The sequence below is a fragment of the Leiobunum rupestre genome, chromosome 7, assembly GCF_980474605.1.
Source record: "Leiobunum rupestre chromosome 7, qqLeiRupe1.1.hap1, whole genome shotgun sequence".
Taxonomy (NCBI): domain Eukaryota; kingdom Metazoa; phylum Arthropoda; class Arachnida; order Opiliones; family Sclerosomatidae; genus Leiobunum; species Leiobunum rupestre.
The window spans coordinates 32,316,276-32,338,989 of NC_143390.1; positions in this window are offsets into that span (position 1 = coordinate 32,316,276).

The window sequence follows — 22,714 nt, forward strand, 5'->3', positions numbered from 1 at the left end:
TTATTCCTTTGTTATAGAATTTTTACATTTTACTCTGTTTAGAGCAGAAGTCACTTGAATTTCCGAAGGGTTTATTAAAAATAAAGGCCATTTTCGCCAAACTGTGCCCGCAAGTACTGGATACTTAGATACAATAAGACGCATATTCCACGCATGAATATTTGGTTTTGGGAAAGCCATCATAAGGAAACTTTTTCCATTTTCTACGCTTAAACGAGCTGAGTTTGTAAGGGAACTTAGAATTTTAAACTCTTCTTTCCAGTCACTTATCACGAGCTTATCTAGTGAAGGATCTAAAATTGTTGTATTTCTTAATTTGGTAGCGGAAATACCAAACAAGACGTGATTTTCCAATTTTTCAGAGATAATTAAAATAATAGGACATATTGTAGACAAATTTGCTCTGACGTTTTGTAAAAGCTTGTAGTTTTTACTGTTTATAATACTAAAAGTTTAGGTTTAGTTTAGCTGGTTGAATAATCTCTCTAATATTGAGACAGTAATACGTTTCGAGGCATCAGACTCTCAAAAGCTTTTTATTTGATATTTCTTAAATATTCTTAGTCATCACGAGGTAATGTTTTGGGTCCCCGATGAAGTTTAGACGCGAAAAATATATTCGCCGACTCGCCGAGGCTTAAAAAACTATGTCATATTTTTCCCCTTTTTTACTTAGAAAATAAAGTTCCAGTGTATCTCAAAACGCTAATAGATTATGTTTCGATCCTTTATGAAGCCATTTCGCTAATATTTATTATTTATTAACTATATTTAATTAGTTTAAGAACCATTTTAAGACTCCTCGAAAATCGCGAAACACTATGGGAAAATATTTTTTTTTACCGCGACTGTACCTCTCACTCGGTGATTCCAAATTCCGCCACTGGAGGTCTCTATCACATGCAATAGCATCAATTGAATTGATCCATGAAACAATTTAAGAGTTACTTGTATGTTAGAAAAACCTTCTCATGTAATTTTTCCTACTGAAAGTACTCAGTCAAACTAGTATATTTTGAAAGAACCCACTAAGAAATAAATAAAACCGTTTGATAGTAGGGTCGCAGAGGCTTTTATCAAAAGGTACGGTAGTCCCTTTGCAAGGTCCGGGTAGAGAGCATCTACCCGAGTACTTGCTATATTATCTCGAGTCAGAATGAAGCCGATTTTACCGCCTCGTAGGCTCGTATATTAAAAATTTCGTATCAAAACAAGTGATGTATCGTTTGAAAGGTTACAGGCACGTGACAAACATAAACGAATTCCATCGAACATAGTTGTCGCGACGTTTCGTAGTAATGGTGCAAACTTAGGTTTAATTTTTCTTCTTCTTCTTCTTCCATCTTCTCCTCGCAGACCGCTCTACAGCAAAAACTACTCAACCGATTTAAATGCAATTTGGTATACAGTTTCAAATGCAAGCCCCATTGTGTCCTTAGTGGTATAGTTCTTGAGCGACGGTGACAAATGTACAGTTCAACGCAGTGCCCCCTGAAACATATGATCGTACGTACAAATATTCTTATTTTTTTACTTTTTTTTCAGTGGTGTGCCCCCCGAAACAAAATCCTGGCTACGCCACTGGTTCATCGAGTCGGTAACGAAACAATGGAGTAATAAACACATAAGAAGTACTAAATATTAATTTTAAAAAATTAATGCAAAAGGTTTGAGGGTTGATCAGGGGCGGCGATATAGGGTACGCAGGGTACGCAGGGTACGCAACTGCGTGGGGGCGCAAGAGGTTTGGGGGCGCATTTTTTCGAGGACTATAAAGTGAGTAAGTTTTATAATTGGCGCCAAAAGTAGGTAAAGACTGGTTTAAATTTGATGTACTTCAGTCTTTAAACACGAGTATTTTATTTAAATGAGTTACGAGTGTTACGCTACTTCATTTTAACTTACTCTTCGAAGAATTAGTTCATAAGGCAGGGTAGTGGGTACACGCCGGAGACTTTTTAGATTATCTAGTCGCGTTACGATATTTACTCTACTTTACTTTAAGTTTTACTGCTTAGAATTAGCTCATAAAGCAGGATACACGATGGACACGTTTTTACTCTATGTTACATTTCTATGTTTACCATGCAGGGGGGTAAATTATCTTATAGATAAAAAGAACGACTGCGCATGCGCTATCTGCCATAGCCTTTCCCTTTGTAAAAAAAGCAGAACCATATTTGCCGAATTTATTTTGTATAAATGCGCCTCTCGCGGTTTTTACGCAAAATCCATGCATTCTTTAGTCGGGAAAATGGCCGAGGAAAGTGAAGTCTCCGTGCTTACGAACAAATCGGATCCTAGACTTCTACAAAATAAATGTAATAAAAAAAGATAAATATTCTGTCGGGGTATAATGATAGGGAAATTGTTAAGGGAGACGGGATATAGGAGTGTGTGTGGTGTTGAATTTTCTTAATCCAAGGTGAGGCTAGCGGCAGAGATATACCGCGTCCAAGGCCTAATGTTTCAACTTCCATTATTAAAAATATTCAATTCACAAATAATTTTATTCCAAAACATTGTTAAATCGAAAATATTAAAGTCCAACTCTCGGAAACTAACCCAGTTCTTTTCTCCATAATAAATAAATTAAGCTAGGCCTAAATTCCTGGGTTCATTGATTGCGAGCTAATTCAGCTAAGAAAATCGAAAAATTCGTGAATGAGAGCGAAATTGCTCCAGGTGGCTACACCAAGGAGAATAAGGCTTTCGCGCTGTTTAAAATCATCCTTGGAAAACCTACTTACGGCTTGTTGAAGAAAACATAGTTCCCCTCCCCCCCCCTGCATGACCACTTGCGTTGCCCTTCAATAAGGAGACGGGTTGTTTAAATTTAAAAGTAACATATAATGCGATATTCGCAGTGGCGGCTCCAGGATATTACTATGGGTAGGCTACTTAATTCTTTTATTTGGGGGCCCCCATTTTACATACACTAACTAAACAAAACTGTGACAAAACCGGTTTATTTTTAATAATTTACAAAAGAAATGTACATGACTGTTTAAATGTACTCGGAAGTAATTTTTTTAGTCGATGAGCATAACAATGCACATATGGGCAACATCCTCCAACAGCATTCTCCATTTTCACTTACAATTGGTGCAAAAACACTTGCCATTTGCGCGCTTTATTTTATTTTTATTTTGGAAATTGGGACTCGGAGAGTCGGAAAACCGCGCAATTTATCATCTGTCTAACGATGCAACACTTTTTGAAGTAGCTAGTTTAGCAACTACAACGAATCAAGGCTGCATTCGAAAAAATATTAGAAATCACAGTTCAGTGTTCGCAACTAAAAACAGCAGGCTTTTAATTTTGATATTTCTAGTTTCGCAAATCATTTTAGGGGGCTGTTCGGGGCCCCTCCATCTAGATTTGAGGCCCCTACAAGCGAAATAAAAGTAGGCGCCGTCACTGGATATTCGATGTAGTTTTGTCTAAGTACCGTCACGTACCCTACATCATTTTTGTTGATCAATGAAAAATGCTAGGAACCAGAACCGGAACTGACAAAGCGCAAATTTAAGAACCGGAACCGAGATAGTCCGAAAACATGGAACCGTTGCATCCCTAATATCTATATATATATATCTATATATATATATTTATATATATATATATATGTATATTATATATTATAATTTTCAAAGAACTGTAACATGTATCGGTGTTTCTGTGGTAGAACGTTTGCCTGCAGGAGGACTTGGGTTCGAATCCTGCTCGATGCATTCGCAATTTGATACTAAGACGAATACCGTGAGCAATTGGTGGAAACCCTGCCATTTGGACTTTGATGCGTTTACCGTAACCCTCAGCACTCGGTCCGTCCCAATAGTCAATAAGAAGAAGTTGGAGAGAAAATACCCATACATACAAAACGCAAACACAACAAACTCATCACCCACAACCACCATAACACAAACTCAACGTCCCACACTGCACATAAACATTACAATAACCCAAATTTCCAATAAAACTGAGTTGAAACCGTCGCGACGGAGAGCGTTAGCGAAAAAAAAGGCCAAACCGAACCCAACCGCTAATTAATCCGTTAACGCTCACCGTCAGACGGTGGTTTTGCCAACCTTTGAACTGCCAACACGGTTTTTCGACTTTGCCCCGGTAACGCGTTCGCAGCCCACAGACACACACACAGACAGACAGACAAGGTGATTGTTAGACTCCTCCCGGAGAGGTAAAAATTTATATTTACAACTGCTTCAATCGAGGCTTCAATTAGAAAGCCAAACGTTTTGTGAACGGTGCAGAATATTGTGAACAGGGATATTTATAATATCTTGGAAATGTTTAAATTCTGCCAAGCGCTTGTGACAATTCTTCAAAAAGTTGGAAATATTTTTAGCGAGATCCTCACGTCGTCGGAGAAGCTGTTTGCATGCTTCACTGGCACATAATGCCAAAGAATGACCAATACATTTCAAGATATAAAACGTTAGGGTATTTTTGATTGAACTGACTCGATACAAAATGAAATGCACCTATCATAGTATTTCAAACGTCGCAACCAAAGCCTTTTAAGTAGAAGGAAAGTGAGGGTGTGGCATCGATCCCGGGGTCGGGGTCAGGTTCGGGATCGGGGTCCGGGATTTAAGGGGTGAAATGGGGGTTAAATCGTCGAAAAGTCAATGTATTTAGGGTATTTCTCGCGACGATCTGTTTTCTCATATATAAACATATTATGTCCAGGCCAACTTGTTCATTTATCTACGCTTATCTCGAAAGATACTTGAACGTATATCTTATCAAGTGTTATCGTACGGAATAAGTTGAAATGATGTAAAAATTGATAACCTAGGCGACGCGTGCGAGGATTACCCCGGGGGACGCGGTTAATTTGAATTTAAGAGTGTTTTGACGTCATGGAATATTCGTTGTTAAAGTAGAATGGAAATATTTTTAAACTTCATTTTAATATCATTGTAGTACTTAAATATGCTTGGCACTTGAACCAATCTCACGAGTATTTCTTAAAACGAATATCTCGATCGCGTTTTATCGTACGAAATAAGTGGAAATTATGTAAGTTGTATGATTAATAACCTAGGCAGGAAGATAGCGCGCGCGTGCGCGGATTACCTGGGAGGCGCGGATTGCCCGGGCGCGCGGTTAATTTGAATTTAAAACATGGATTCCCTCTCCGAAATAATTCATGTACCCAAAATTGGACCGCAAGTTTTTTTCTTTTAGGGGAATCTCTATGGGAGTTTAACATTACAATAAAGCTAATAGGTCCAGTTTGGGGTACTTTTGGTCCGAAATGGGGTACATAGGGCCGAAAATGGTGACTTTGGTCGTTTTAAGGGTACTTTTGGTCTATTTTGGTCCATTTTTGGGTACATCAGAAAAGCAGTTGGAAAAACGAAGAGCCTTATTTTTTTTTCCACCCATCTCCAAACTCCAAAAATTTATTGCTTTAATTTATTTATCGCTTCCGTAGGTATAAAATAAGATAAAAACCACTTACCTATATTTTAATTACGGTAAATTAAAAATACTTAATTAGTGTACTAAGTTACGTTTAAAAGAACCTTTTGTAACAATTCCAATATGTAAATATAGGTATAAGGATTGAAAAAATACTTAAAGTGGTTTTACTGATAAACTCTAAAGGAATTTAACTTTAAAGGGTATCTTAGATTATTGTTTTTAATTTTATTCAAGTTGAAAACGTATTAAGAGTCCTTCAAAGTACTATAAAAGGATTTTATTTACGAACTTAATTCATATTTTCTTCAAACTTTCAATTCGCTTTTATTACTATTTAAATACGGTAAAATATAATTCTTATACACAAATATAGTCAGAAAGATACTATAAAACACTAAAATTAAAATTAAATTAAATTTGTGTGGATAAGATTTGTAAATATCATTTTGAAACTAATAACTTTCACGCTTTATTTAAGTCAAGCCAATAAAAACAATTACCTATATTTTAAATACGGTAAAATATAAATACATTTCCGATATGTAAATAGGTAGAATAACACTATGAAAAGTTCCTTTTTCTTCTTTTAATACGACAACACACAACTCTGATACGCAAATATATAAAGAAAATATAAAAAAAAATTTACTCTACGTTCGATACGTTAAAATACATTTCCGATACACACAAATATAGATAAAGAAATACTATAAAATGTAAAAAGGTAGAAAAATACTACACATTAACCATTATGAATTTAAGCTTACAACATCCTTCACGTATAGAGCATAACATATATGTTCAGAGTTAACTTGTTTCCTCGTTATCTTTATCGCATGTGTTTTAAATAGCGTATGGAATAAGTTAAGAATGTACTGAAATGGTGTATGTTTAAACCTCGTAGAATAAAGAGTAAAACATATGTTCAGAGTCGGCTTGATTACTAAAGCGAATAACACAGAGACGTTTCAGGTGTAGTCACGTAGGAAGAAAAATACTACAACACTCTCTATACTCTACATTCAACACGTTAAAATATACTTCCGAAATGCCAATATAGGTAGTAAAATACTACAAAATCTCTATACTTTACCTTCAATACGTTAAATTACATTCCAATATGTAAATATAGGAGGAAAAATACTACAAAAGCCTCTTTTCTTGGCGTTCAATATGTTAAAATAGATTTCTGAAATGCAAATGTAGGTAGTAAATACTACAAAATCTCTATACTCTACCTTCAATACGTTAAATTACATTCCAATATGTAAATATAGGAGGAAAAATACTACAAAAGCCTCTTTTCTTGGCGTTCAATATGTTAAAATAGATTTCTGAAATGCAAATATAGGTAGTAAATACTACAAAAGCCTCTTTTCTTGGCGTTCAATATGTTAAAATAGATTTCTGAAATGCAAATATAGGTAGTAATTACTACAAAAGCCTCTTACTCTACGTTCAATACGTTAAATTAATGATATGCCTCCGATCGAATCGTTCATTTTTTCCTATTTAAATATACGCATTTAAATTAGAATTGCTTCTAGTGTTCGGCAGTCGATTAATTATTATCCACAAATTTTCCGATTTATTTAAAAAACGTTGGTAAAAAGAATATCATTTTAACTTATTTAATTGTGTTTTTTACCCAACCAAGCATTTATTTGAATAAAAGTGGTATTTATTTAAATAACCAATAGTTAAATAAAAATTGTTAAATGTTTAAATAATCGAAAGTGAACAAGCCTATTTTTTAAATAAAACAAACAGACTTTAGAGTTGATAAGATTTGTAAATATCATTTGAAACTAATAATTTTCACGCTTTATTTAAGTCAAGCAATTACATTTTTAAAAATGAAAGAAGTTAAACAATATAAAAATTTGTAAATATTGTAAATATTTTTAGGTAATAAAGAAATTAAGAAATGTTTTAATTAAAATATCTTTCATTTTCTACTACATTTTTAAAAATGAAAGAAGTTTAACAATATAATTATTCTAATATAATTTCAAAATCAGGTATTATTTAAAGTACAAATGCATAATTTAGTGAAGCAATTCTTATTTAAATACTTTTATTTAATTAATTTGTGTATCTGAAATGTATTTATTGAAAAATAAGTGGGTTTTACTATTTATCACGGTTTTTTTTATATATATATATATTGGAATTGTTACAAAAGGTTCTTTTAAACGTAACTTAGTACATTAATTTATTTTGGAAGTTCAAAACGTATTAAGAGCCCTTCAGAGTACTATAAAAGGATTTCATTTACAAACTAAATTAATATTTTCTTCAAACTTTCAATTCGTTATAATTTGAATTTAAATGAAAACATCATGGATTATAGGTGCGTAATCTACTATTAGACCGAACGGATTAAAAAATACTTAAAGTAAGTGGTTTTACTGATAAACTAAAGGAATTTAACTTTAAAGGTTATCTTAGATTATTGTTTTTAATATTATTCAAGTTCAAAACGTATAAAGAGTCCTTCAAAGTAATTTAAAAGAATTTTATTTACGAACTAAATCCATATTTTAGAAGTTAGTTTGTATGAAATACTTACTAATACCTGAAAAATGGACTTTAGAGTTGATAAGATTTGTAAATATCATTTGAAACTAATAATTTTCACGCTTTATTTAAGTCAAGCAATTACATTTTTAAAAATGAAAGAAGTTAAACAATATAAAAAATTTTAAATATTGTAAATATTTTTAGGTAATAAAGAAATTAAGAAATGTTTTAATTAAAATATCTTTCATTTTCTACTACATTTTTAAAAATGAAAGAAGTTTAACAATATAATTATTCTAATATAATTTCAAAATCAGGTATTATTTAAAGTACAAATGCATAATTTAGTGAAGCAATTCTTATTTAAATACTTTTATTTAATTAATTTGTGTATCTGAAATGTATTAATTGAAAAATAAGTGGGTTTTACTATTTATCACGGTTTTTTTATATATATATATATTGGAATTGTTACAAAAGGTTCTTTTAAACGTAACTTAGTACATTAATTTATTTTGGAAGTTGAAAACGTATTAAGAGCCCTTCAGAGTACTAATAAAAGGATTTCATTTACAAACTAAATTAATATTTTCTTCAAACTTTCAATTCGTTGTAATTTGAATTTAAATGAAAACATCATGGATTATAGGTGCGTAATCTACTATTAGACCGAACTAATTAAAAAAAATACTTAAAGTAAGTGGTTTTACTGATAAACTCTAAAGGAATTTTGTAATTTTCTAGAATAGCAAAGTAAAACTAAAACGTAAACCAAGTTTAAAACGAAACTAATAACTGGGAGAAAGGTTGAAATAAGTAATTTTTTTTTGATTTTTCGTTTTTTAATTTTTGAGTTCCCTATATTATTATAAACTAAATTAAATATAATTTTTGAAAATTTGTGATAAAAGATCTGCTCCTTCGTGTTTTACATATATTTAAAAACTCGAGATTTTAATGAATTGTTTTCAAAGCATGAAAAATATAGCAGATCCTTTGATTTTAATTGTAGTTAGTAGTTACTTAAAAAAAAAGTCGCTAGCTGACTTGGAGCTGGTGTAGTTAAATTTTAAAAATGTGTATTTTAAACTTTGTTTGTAAAAGTTTTTTTTGAAAAAGTTTAGTATTATAGTTTAAATTTATTAAATAAAATAAAATAAAATATAAATTATACATTTGGTTTAGTATTTTACTATTGCAAGTAAAATTAATAGTAATTTCAATTACTTTTTTAGTTTTTTTTTTTGACAAATATGCAAACTATTTAGTTATTTCAAAAACAAATACGTCGAATTATTTGGTATTCGAAATACTATTGGTTAGTTTTTATATATTTAATTTTATTTTTCAGAACAATTTCTCTTTGTCTAGCTTCTTCTAACTTTAATTTAGATGGCCTTAAAGCCAAGTATTTAACAAATTTTGTAATCAAGTAGATGGAGCTTTAAACAATTTTTCAGTCATGTAGTCAAGGAAATGTTCAAATATACGTGTATTTGGTCATTTTGATGGTCAAATAGCCCAGTATGGAACTGCGAGATGATAGTCAGACATTGAGACGCGGGTGGCGCCAGTGCCCCAGCGTCCGCGCCAGCCCCGTCGGTGCCCCATTTCACATTTCAGACGTCGACGGAGGCTCGGGGCACCATCAGGGCGAGGGCGCGGACGCTGGGGCACGGGCGCCACCCGCGTCTCAATGTCTGACTATCATCTCGCAGTTCCATACTGGGCTATTTGACCATCAAAATGACCAAATACACGTATATTTGAACATTTCCTTGACTACATGACTGAAAAATTGTTTAAAGCTCCATCTACTTGATTACAAAATTTGTTAAATACTTGGCTTTAAGGCCATCTAAATTAAAGTTAGAAGAAGCTAGACAAAGAGAAATTGTTCTGAAAAATAAAATTAAATATATAAAAACTAACCAATAGTATTTCGAATACCAAATAATTCGACGTATTTGTTTTTGAAATAACTAAATAGTTTGCATATTTGTCAAAAAAAAAACTAAAAAAGTAATTGAAATTACTATTAATTTTACTTGCAATAGTAAAATACTAAACCAAATGTATAATTTATATTTTATTTTATTTTATTTAATAAATTTAAACTATAATACTAAACTTTTTCAAAAAAAACTTTTACAAACAAAGTTTAAAATACACATTTTTAAAATTTAACTACACCAGCTCCAAGTCAGCTAGCGACTTTTTTTTTAAGTAACTACTTACTACAATTAAAATCAAAGGATCTGCTATATTTTTCATGCTTTGAAAACAATTCATTAAAATCTCGAGTTTTTAAATATATGTAAAACACGAAGGAGCAGATCTTTTATCACAAATTTTCAAAAATTATATTTCATTTAGTTTATAATAATATAGGGAACTCAAAAATTAAAAAACGAAAAATCAAAAAAAAATTACTTATTTCAACCTTTCTCCCAGTTATTAGTTTCGTTTTAAACTTGGTTTACGTTTTAGTTTTACTTTGCTATTCTAGAAAATTACAAAATTCCTTTAGAGTTTATCAGTAAAACCACTTACTTTAAGTATTTTTTTAATTAGTTCGGTCTAATAGTAGATTACGCACCTATAATCCATGATGTTTTCATTTAAATTCAAATTACAACGAATTGAAAGTTTGAAGAAAATATTAATTTAGTTTGTAAATGAAATCCTTTTATTAGTACTCTGAAGGGCTCTTAATACGTTTTCAACTTCCAAAATAAATTAATGTACTAAGTTACGTTTAAAAGAACCTTTTGTAACAATTCCAATATGTATATATATAAAAAAACCGTGATAAATAGTAAAACCCACTTATTTTTCAATTAATACATTTCAGATACACAAATTAATTAAATAAAAGTATTTAAATAAGAATTGCTTCACTAAATTATGCATTTGTACTTTAAATAATACCTGATTTTGAAATTATATTAGAATAATTATATTGTTAAACTTCTTTCATTTTTAAAAATGTAGTAGAAAATGAAAGATATTTTAATTAAAACATTTCTTAATTTCTTTATTACCTAAAAATATTTACAATATTTAAAATTTTTTATATTGTTTAACTTCTTTCATTTTTAAAAATGTAATTGCTTGACTTAAATAAAGCGTGAAAATTATTAGTTTCAAATGATATTTACAAATCTTATCAACTCTAAAGTCCATTTTTCAGGTATTAGTAAGTATTTCATACAAACTAACTTCTAAAATATGGATTTAGTTCGTAAATAAAATTATTTTAAATTACTTTGAAGGACTCTTTATACGTTTTGAACTTGAATAATATTAAAAACAATAATCTAAGATAACCTTTAAAGTTAAATTCCTTTAGTTTATCAGTAAAACCACTTACTTTAAGTATTTTTTAATCCGTTCGGTCTAATAGTAGATTACGCACCTATAATCCATGATGTTTTCATTTAAATTCAAATTATAACGAATTGAAAGTTTGAAGAAAATATTAATTTAGTTTGTAAATGAAATCCTTTTATAGTACTCTGAAGGGCTCTTAATACGTTTTGAACTTCCAAAATAAATTAATGTACTAAGTTACGTTTAAAAGAACCTTTTGTAACAATTCCAATATATATATATATATAAAAAACCGTGATAAATAGTAAAACCCACTTATTTTTCAATAAATACATTTCAGATACACAAATTAATTAAATAAAAGTATTTAAATAAGAATTGCTTCACTAAATTATGCATTTGTACTTTAAATAATACCTGATTTTGAAATTATATTAGAATAATTATATTGTTAAACTTCTTTCATTTTTAAAAATGTAGTAGAAAATGAAAGATATTTTAATTAAAACATTTCTTAATTTCTTTATTACCTAAAAATATTTACAATATTTACAAATTTTTATATTGTTTAACTTCTTTCATTTTTAAAAATGTAATTGCTTGACTTAAATAAAGCGTGAAAATTATTAGTTTCAAATGATATTTACAAATCTTATCAACTCTAAAGTCTGTTTGTTTTATTTAAAAAATAGGCTTGTTCACTTTCGATTATTTAAACATTTAACAATTTTTATTTAACTATTGGTTATTTAAATAAATACCACTTTTATTCAAATAAATGCTTGGTTGGGTAAAAAACACAATTAAATAAGTTAAAATGATATTCTTTTTACCAACGTTTTTTAAATAAATCGGAAAATTTGTGGATAATAATTAATCGACTGCCGAACACTAGAAGCAATTCTAATTTAAATGCGTATATTTAAATAGGAAAAAATGAACGATTCGATCGGAGGCATATCATTAATTTAACGTATTGAACGTAGAGTAAGAGGCTTTTGTAGTAATTACTACCTATATTTGCATTTCAGAAATCTATTTTAACATATTGAACGCCAAGAAAAGAGGCTTTTGTAGTATTTACTACCTATATTTGCATTTCAGAAATCTATTTTAACATATTGAACGCCAAGAAAAGAGGCTTTTGTAGTATTTTTCCTCCTATATTTACATATTGGAATGTAATTTAACGTATTGAAGGTAGAGTATAGAGATTTTGTAGTATTTACTACCTACATTTGCATTTCAGAAATCTATTTTAACATATTGAACGCCAAGAAAAGAGGCTTTTGTAGTATTTTTCCTCCTATATTTACATATTGGAATGTAATTTAACGTATTGAAGGTAAAGTATAGAGATTTTGTAGTATTTTACTACCTATATTGGCATTTCGGAAGTATATTTTAACGTGTTGAATGTAGAGTATAGAGAGTGTTGTAGTATTTTTCTTCCTACGTGACTACACCTGAAACGTCTCTGTGTTATTCGCTTTAGTAATCAAGCCGACTCTGAACATATGTTTTACTCTTTATTCTACGAGGTTTAAACATACACCATTTCAGTACATTCTTAACTTATTCCATACGCTATTTAAAACACATGCGATAAAGATAACGAGGAAACAAGTTAACTCTGAACATATATGTTATGCTCTATACGTGAAGGATGTTGTAAGCTTAAATTCATAATGGTTAATGTGTAGTATTTTTCTACCTTTTTACATTTTATAGTATTTCTTTATCTATATTTGTGTGTATCGGAAATGTATTTTAACGTATCGAACGTAGAGTAAATTTTTTTTTATATTTTCTTTATATATTTGCGTATCAGAGTTGTGTGTTGTCGTATTAAAAGAAGAAAAAGGAACTTTTCATAGTGTTATTCTACCTATTTACATATCGGAAATGTATTTATATTTTACCGTATTTAAAATATAGGTAATTGTTTTTATTGGCTTGACTTAAATAAAGCGTGAAAGTTATTAGTTTCAAAATGATATTTACAAATCTTATCCACACAAATTTAATTTAATTTTAATTTTAGTGTTTTATAGTATCTTTCTGACTATATTTGTGTATAAGAATTATATTTTACCGTATTTAAATAGTAATAAAAGCGAATTGAAAGTTTGAAGAAAATATGAATTAAGTTCGTAAATAAAATCCTTTTATAGTACTTTGAAGGACTCTTAATACGTTTTCAACTTGAATAAAATTAAAAACAATAATCTAAGATACCCTTTAAAGTTAAATTCCTTTAGAGTTTATCAGTAAAACCACTTTAAGTATTTTTTCAATCCTTATACCTATATTTACATATTGGAATTGTTACAAAAGGTTCTTTTAAACGTAACTTAGTACACTAATTAAGTATTTTTAATTTACCGTAATTAAAATATAGGTAAGTGGTTTTTATCTTATTTTATACCTACGGAAGCGATAAATAAATTAAAGCAATAAATTTTTGGAGTTTGGAGATGGGTGGAAAAAAAAATAAGGCTCTTCGTTTTTCCAACTGCTTTTCTGATGTACCCAAAAATGGACCAAAATAGACCAAAAGTACCCTTAAAACGACCAAAGTCACCATTTTCGGCCCTATGTACCCCATTTCGGACCAAAAGTACCCCAAACTGGACCTATTAGCTTTATTGTAATGTTAAACTCCCATAGAGATTCCCCTAAAAGAAAAAAACTTGCGGTCCAATTTTGGGTACATGAATTATTTCGGAGAGGGAATCCATGTTTTAAATTCAAATTAACCGCGCGCCCGGGCAATCCGCGCCTCCCAGGTAATCCGCGCACGCGCGCGCTATCTTCCTGCCTAGGTTATTAATCATACCACTTACATAATTTCCACTTATTTCGTACGATAAAACGCGATCGAGATATTCGTTTTAAGAAATACTCGTGAGATTGGTTCAAGTGCCAAGCATATTTAAGTACTACAATGATATTAAAATGAAGTTTAAAAATATTTCCATTCTACTTTAACAACGAATATTCCATGACGTCAAAACACTCTTAAATTCAAATTAACCGCGTCCCCCGGGGTAATCTGCGCACGCGTCGCCTAGGTTATCAATTTTTACATCATTTCAACTTATTTCGTACGATAACACTTGATAAGATATACGTTCAAGTATCTTTCGAGATAAGCGTAGATAAATGAACAAGTTGGCCTGGACATAATATGTTTATATATGAGAAAACAGATCGTCGCGAGAAATACCCTAAATACATTGACTTTTCGACGATTTAACCCCCATTTCACCCCTTAAATCCCGGACCCCGATCCCGAACCTGACCCCGATCCCGAACCTGACCCCGACCCCGGGATCGATGCCACACCCTCACTTTCCTTCTACTCTTTTACATTATCCAAACATATTTTGTTTCAGACAGAAACGTCTTATAGATCTTTCTATAAAGAAATAATAATAATAATGATCAGCTAGACTAATACCCAAGTCACCAACTTAGGCCTAAGTCATCAATTAGGCCATTTGGTATTTTCAAAAACCGCGGATCTTTTCCTAATGTGTTGAGTTTCAATGCCATCAAAGGAGAGTGCAATGAAAATTCCGAACTAGTCCTTATTTCTGACACCTTTTTTGGCCACCGAGGCAAGGATCATATAAAGAGCTACCTTGCGCGTCCATACGCTGTGTATTAAAACTTCTTAGCGAAAGGCAGAGGCTGTTTAATTGTTTATTCTAGGGCCTATTGGCTAGATTATTGGCGTGCACTGTTTTCTGTTTTGGAATTTTCTAGAATAACAAAGTAAAACTAAAACCAAGTCTAAAATCAATCCGGGAGAAAGGTTTAAGTAACTTTGTTGTTAAAAAAGTGCATTTTGTGCTGAGATTGGCAAAAACCGAATTTTCCGAGCTCGCGCTCTTTAATATTGAGCTACATGGCGGCGCTTGCGCTCTTCTCTTTTTTTGCGGGAGATTCGAGCTCACGCTCGCACTTGCGTACTTTTTTGCAGGAGAGTAGAGCTCGCGCTCAAAAATAGCTCTCGCACTTAGAGGTCGGGGCGGTTAATCATTATCCATGTTTAAATTGATTTTTTTCGGGAAATAATGTAAACAAAGACATTTACCGGTTAATATTTCGGAAAATTATTAAAAACATGTATTATTCGTAAAATTTGATCTTTTTATCGTAAAAACGTCGTTTTTTCGAATAATTTTACAAATTTATCAAAACATTAATCGTATAATACAGAAATATAAATTACTTCATCAAAACTTTTTACGAATAATTTTGAGAGCTTTATCTATTGAATAAAAGTTAACCATCCCCGACCGAGTCGCACTCTTTGGAGCTCAAAGCGCCCACCTCTGATTTAGTGTAACATTTAGATCTTAATGTTTAATGTTTAATGTTTAATGTTTAATGAGTTATTAAAGTGGAGTGGAGGGCAAAGTCGACTAGCGATTTATAGCCCTCCGGTATACATTTAATTGAATGGTAAGTCGATAATTTTTTAAATCATTGAATTACATTTTTACAAAAGATACTAAAATGTACTATATTATTGTAGGTTACGGTTAAGAATTGAAGTTTAAACTATTATATATTTAAAATGTGTTTGTTAAAAAGAAATATTTTCGGTTTCAAATGTAGAAAAAATATGCGGTCAACCACCTAGCAGACAGCTTATAAATTAATATTGTAAATGTGATCGCCGATCGCCATATATATATATAATTTTGTATAATTAGATATGGAATCCACCAAAGATATTTGGTTTCACGATGGATATCCGAGAAACATTATAGATCTTGGATATTTAGATAATATTTGCCAGAGATGTAGATATCCAGGTAACATTTTGTTCTTTGGATATTTAGATATTATCTGCCAGAGATGTTTGGACTAATAGTAGATATCCAGGTAACATTTTGTTCCTTGGATTTTTAGACATAACCAATCACAGACAATAAGACCAAAATACGATATCCCTGGGACGTTCTGTGTTTGCTGGGAAGCCCATATTTTTAGCCAAAGGCCCAAATTAAATTATTATCTTATTTTGCTATTTGCAAGTAAAACGTTCTGTGATTTCAATTATTTACCTATTTTTGGACATATTTGCAAATACTGCCGTAATTTCAGTTATTTTTAAAAATGTTTTTAACAAATATGCAAACTATTTAGTTATTTGAAAACCAAATATGTTGAATTATTTGATATTCGAAATACTATTTGGTATTTGAAATACTATTTGGTATTTGATCAGTTAACTGGCTTGGAATTTTGCCCTAATATATTCCGACCAAATTATTTGACGTTTTAAATATTCGATTTTGTATTTGACGTGCCTCGGAAAAAATATTTGATATTTGATTCGATCCTCAAAAAATGGTATATGCACACCTCTAAAGGAAAGCATGAAAACGCAAACACACATGTCACGAGAACAATGATTTTTCAAATAATAAAGCAACAAGCCTGATATGTTTTTTTCTTAAACTGAATCAGTTTAAATTCCATCGAGCGCAACATTAAGAAATAAACAGTAAGACGTAAAAATGAATTGAAGTATCCGCAACGCAGCACAGTAAAATATATTAATATATTTAATATATTAATAGGAGCGCCCCGCCACCCTGCGCCTAGAGAAGAACATTTCCAAAACTTTAGAATTTAAAACAAAAATATTAAAAAATCTAGAGATTATACTAGTCTATACAAAAATATTATGCACGAGTCCAGCGGCATCTTCGTGTAACTACGGTGGTACTAATAACCGTAATTAGGTAGAAGCATTGAGTTGGGAATATTTATCTGAAGGTACATTCAATACTACGAATTTCGATCAGTATTTCGCGAAATTTCAAAAAATACGTTTGTTCCGTTTGCTCTAAAATGGCGAGAAATAAATAATGATAATCAGCTAGGCTAATACCCAAGGCACCACCTTAGGCCTCAGTCATCATGCGACTTTTGAAGCCCTTAATTCAGGTGGCCGGGTTACAATGCGTAGGAGGGTGGTGGAAAGCCCTGCATGCCACGAGATCGAGCCAACAGCTCCCTACACTAACTATTACCGTTAACCTAGACAAGTTTTTATGGAAGGGGAAACCGAAGAGCTCGGGGAAAACACCTTAAACCAGTGGGGAGATAACTTGTAAACTCAACGCAGAAGGAGTTGTTTCGAGTTTTCACCCAGTGCCAGAAGCTGGGATCGAACCCGGCTTCTCTTGCGGTGAGGCGAAAGTGCTAACCACTCCGCCACCCCACTTTTAAACTTTGTCATTCTACCCGTGTGGCCATCTATCTTTTGGAAAATCACATATTAGTCATATTAAAAGCGGATGGAACCACGGGTCGAATTACAAAGTTTTCTGACTTTTACCGTTATTTTGTTTCGCTGGGAGCATATTTGATTGGATCTCTAGGCTAAATATTCCCTACTCCGTCGAAGTTTTAGCTGATCGTGTTCAATCTTTAGATTAACGGAAACAGATTACCAAGGGCGTATTTAAGGGGGGGGTTCAACCCCCCCCCCGAAATGCTGGTGACTGGGGGGAGGAGTGCCTAATAAAAATCAGTGAAACTTTCGTCAGCGACCCCCCCCCCCTTGAAATTTTCCCTCAAAACCCCCCATGAAATAAAATCCTGGATACGCCCTTGCAGATTACGCGGATAGTTGGATAAGCTTACTCTGTAGGTCACTCATTTGACACAGACTTTGAAGTTTGTAAGTTCTTTTTTTTTATATTTTTTTAACTTCATTAATGTTACATGACATATGTAATACATATAGTAATTGGTTAACAAAGTTTAATCATCCTGAATTAACCGTTTAAATTCGAAAATCTTACATAATCGAAACTTCGAAAGTGATATTAAAACTTTAACGTTTCCTTCAACCGTTCTATATTTTTATGAGGTAATAGGTTGCACGACCACACAATATTAAATATTAAATTAATTAGTTAATACTAATATACTGTAACATATAACTCATTTAAATTATTACTAATTCTAAGTTTCTACGTAGGCTATTATGGAAAAATATAATTTTTAATACCTTCGGCCGTTTATACTATTTTGTTTTATTGTTTCACAAATATTCCTTGGTATTTGACGCCTAACTGCCAAGTCGTCTACTTACATTGTTAGACTGCCTTGAATAAAGCAGGATACACGACGATACCGAATACTTGTTTGGTCAATACTACATCATCTACATTATTGCATATTGTAGAGTGTAGGTAGTTTGATACACGTGCGGAAATGTCATTGTCACTCGTCCCGAGTCTAGCCAGTACTTTTAATATGGTTGTGTTATAACCCCCCCCCCCCCTTAGACTTTCTATATCTACGTGCTTGCCTGTGCCTAGCAGTCCTAGTCATTAATCCTGCACTGGTTTTCACTACAGAAATGCCTGTGCTTTCATGAATCATAATACTTAATTCTGAATTTCTAAGCATATTTTCTAATTGTTTCTAGTGTGATGCTCCTATTACATTTGTTGACCAACAGGTTTTTTGGATTCTTTTAAGCTTCATTTCTTAAGCTATCTTTGAATTCATATAGTTGGTATATAAAACACGTATTCAGTTATGTGTTTCACTTCGCGTGTTTGCTACATGTACGTATCTATGGTCCATATCTCTAGATTGCAGAAGTGAAGAGAAGCACATTGTGAAAAACTAAATGAAAAGAGACTTAAAACGGTTTTAAAATTCACAATATATTTATTTAAAAATCCAACGTTTCGGAGGAACTGTTCCTCCTTCTTCAGGGATTTTTACAAGTCTGACAGTATAATGGTAAAACTTTGGGACGAAAAAATATTAATGCGCTTTATACATACAGTGGCTACTGTTCTTTAGCCGCGAACGTTTTTTATCGAAGGCGAGTCGACCGTCGAAGGGTTAGAGGAGCAACGGGCTCGATATCTTCGTTCGCGCGCGAGGCTACTATTGTCGGAATGGGGGATTCTGCGAGAGGAGGAATTGTTTTTTTTTGTGTGGGAGAGGGTGAGGGCCATAAAAACATTTAAAAAGTGGAGAAAACGTGGATAAGTTAAAGGGACCATCGTCACGGTTTAAACATTGCGCAGATTTATTTTTTTAAATTTCGATGGATTCGCGTACATTAAAATGAGTTTTATGTAATTTTGGTTGAGCTAGTATGTCTATTGAGTCCCACCTAGCATTATGGCCAAAAACACGAAGGTGTTCGCTAAGGGGAGAATTATTGTACGGGTTGTGTATATTTTTGTGCTCTTTAAGCCTTTGATGAAATGGGCGACGGCATTGCCCAATGTAATAATCACCACATTCACAGGAGATTTTATAAATGATGGCCTTGTCGAGGAGGGCAGTTGGTTCTTTGTTATTACATAATAAAGCTGACAATTTGGGTGGTGGAAAATAAATAGGATCGAGAACGAAGATATCGAGCCCGTTGCTCCTCTAACCCTTCGACGGTCGACTCGCCTTCGAGAAAAAACGCTCGCGGCTAAAGAACAGTAACCACTATATGTATAAAGCGCATAAATATTTTTTCGTCCCAAAGTTTTACCATTATACTGTCAGACTTGTAAAAATCCCTGAAGAAGGAGGAACAGTTCCTCCGAAACGTTGGATTTTTAAATAAATATATTGTGAATTTTAAAACCGTTTTAAGTCTCTTTTCATCTAGATTGCAGAGTAAACAGGTAGTTTTTCCTGATTAAAAGTGTTATTTATTTATGTGAAATTAGTCACTATGTGTAAATTCCTAAGCAAAATTAGTTTTTGTGGCCCAAATCTTAAATATAACAGTTTAAATTTCACAATTATTGGGAATATAGGTTTTATCTTCGCAAATACTTGCTGGTTGAGTACTTTCGAGGATTAGACCATACCAGGAATTCATACCTCTAACTTGGAATGGTTATCCGGCCGTATTCCCTATGGTTAGATCTCGGGGACCTTTTTCAGTGACGTGTATGAGAAAAAAAAATCGCCCCCTCGCACGCGTCTCCCCTCTTTAGGAGTTTTTACCACGCGCAACCTCCCGTTTTTACAACTGTAGTTTTTTGTTGTTCGACTCCCCGGCCATTTCGAAATTTAGGGTTTGAAACCCCACCATTGATAGCGACAGGTCAGCTCGCTCTCCCGACCTCTCCATGTGGAAGGATTAAGTCCGGCATTGTTAGCGCTGTCAAAATTGTCAGCAGTGACAATGCCCTTGCGAAGCGCGAACTCCGAATTACGAGGTGACCGTCGCTATCAATAGAGCGATAGCGAAGGGAAAAGCAAGAAGATGTTTGAGCCCTTTTTCGACACTGGGGGATGAAATTATCTGAAACTAGGATTTAATACCATTGAAAATCGTATGAGAAAACACGTATGCTCTGACGTCAAAATTCCAAGTTAGAGGTATGAATTCCTGGTATATAATAGTAGCATTTTCAAATATGAGTACCAGAAAATTTTTATCTGGTCCCAAAAATGAGAAAAATGGAAAAGGGAAGATAGTTTCGTTAGTAATCAGAAAGGTGCAATGGCACGTTTTTTTGAAATCGTCGGCGCAAAGCCATAACTATAGTTCTGAAAAAAACCTAGTCAAAGAATTGGGAAAGGGTTTAAAATCCTTGGAGACTGATAACAGTCACTGTTTTAGTAATACTGCTGAAGTTCTTCCAAACGTCAGTACTGATATGGAAATGGAACTAACTCATGAAGGAGAAATTGCAGAAGTAATTGCAAACCCCAACTCTAACCATGCACAAAATACATCAAACAACGTGTACAATTCAAAATAAATGGGCTTACACGCGTTGAATAACTTGGATATTAGTCTAGATAAAGATTGCCTTCCAGTTCAGCCTAAACTAAATCCTTTTCCTAAAAGATTAATTGGCGGTAAAAATCTAGGTTTCAATTCTTCTTGGTATGACAAATGTCAAATGATTGAATATTCAGTTGCAAAGGATGCAGTGTATTGTTTTTGTTGCCGTCATTTTTTAGGCAGTAGAAACACTGCATTTCTAAAGGGATTTTCGGATTGGAAAAACATGGGGACACAATTCGAAGAACACTTCACTTCCAACAAATCTTCTCACCAACTAGCCTACAAAATGTACTTAGACTACATGGAATCCAAATCCCGTGGATCAATAGTTTCCCAGGTTAACGACCACCATAGACTAGACGTTATTAGAAACAGAGAGGTCCTATCTACACACGTGGAAGTGATTATTTTATGTGCCCAACAAGATTTAGCACTTCAGGGGAACACTTACACATCCGCCGACAATATTGGGAATAGGGGAACTTTATTGCAATATTAGATATTTAAAAAAATTTCATGATTTAAAAGCAAGTTTAGTGAGAAAAATTATTGTTCAAGAGGTCAACTACTATAGGGTAGTTTGGGCGCTTGCCCAATGTGTTTAGCTCCGGGGGTCCGAATTAAAACGTAATAATTAGATTACTTTGAAATTTAAAATTGTCAAAATTATTTTAAGCACTAAACAAGAGGCTGTTTTACACATCAATATTAATTTAATAAGTTAAAACACAACAATAAAACAGTTCAGCTTGAAATAGCGCGAAACTAGACAATGGCCACTGCAGTCTTCCCCCTTAACAATGGGGGAGACGAGCCTAAATAAGTAGTTGATGAATTTGGGTAAAGAGGTAATCGTAGGGTGGAATTCTTCGATTAAAAGTAAAGTTGGTAATATTTATTTGTAAATAATATACTTAATAATAAAAAATTTATTAATTTAATAATAATAAAACTTTTATTAATTTAAAAAAAATAAAACTTTTATTAATTTAATAATAATAACATTTTTATTAATTTAATAATGAATTTTTTTTATTAATTTAATAATAATAACATTTTTATTAATTTAATAATGATAACATTTTTATTAATTTAATAATAATAAAATTTTTATTAATTTAATAATAATAAAAATTTTATTGATTTAATAATAATAAAATTTTTAAATAATTATATACAATTTGGCTAGTTAAAGAACAACAAAAATTACAAAGGAGTTTTTTATGGCGGCCTCTTAATCACGCAGTGCCTACTCGGGAAAAATCCTGGCGGGGCTACTGCATATAGAGATGTATCACGTCGTCTGCTCTCCCTAGCTTTACCAGTGGAAACGGTCGCCATGTTGTGGGGGTTTCTCAATGCTAAAAAGCATTAGTGATGTTAGTCACGTGGTCACTAAAATATCTCTATAGTGCTTTTTTTACGAGCCTTGAACTTGGGGCAACAGCCACAGCCCAAAAGAAAATTTCATAGAAACGCTGGCGCCCTCTGTAGAGATTTAGTTAAATCTTTTAGCGTTTTCCATTTGATTGCTCAAGATTTGCTCTGAATCTGTCTCTGACGTCATAGATCTCGCACCAATCGACTAGAGTAAAACCGCAA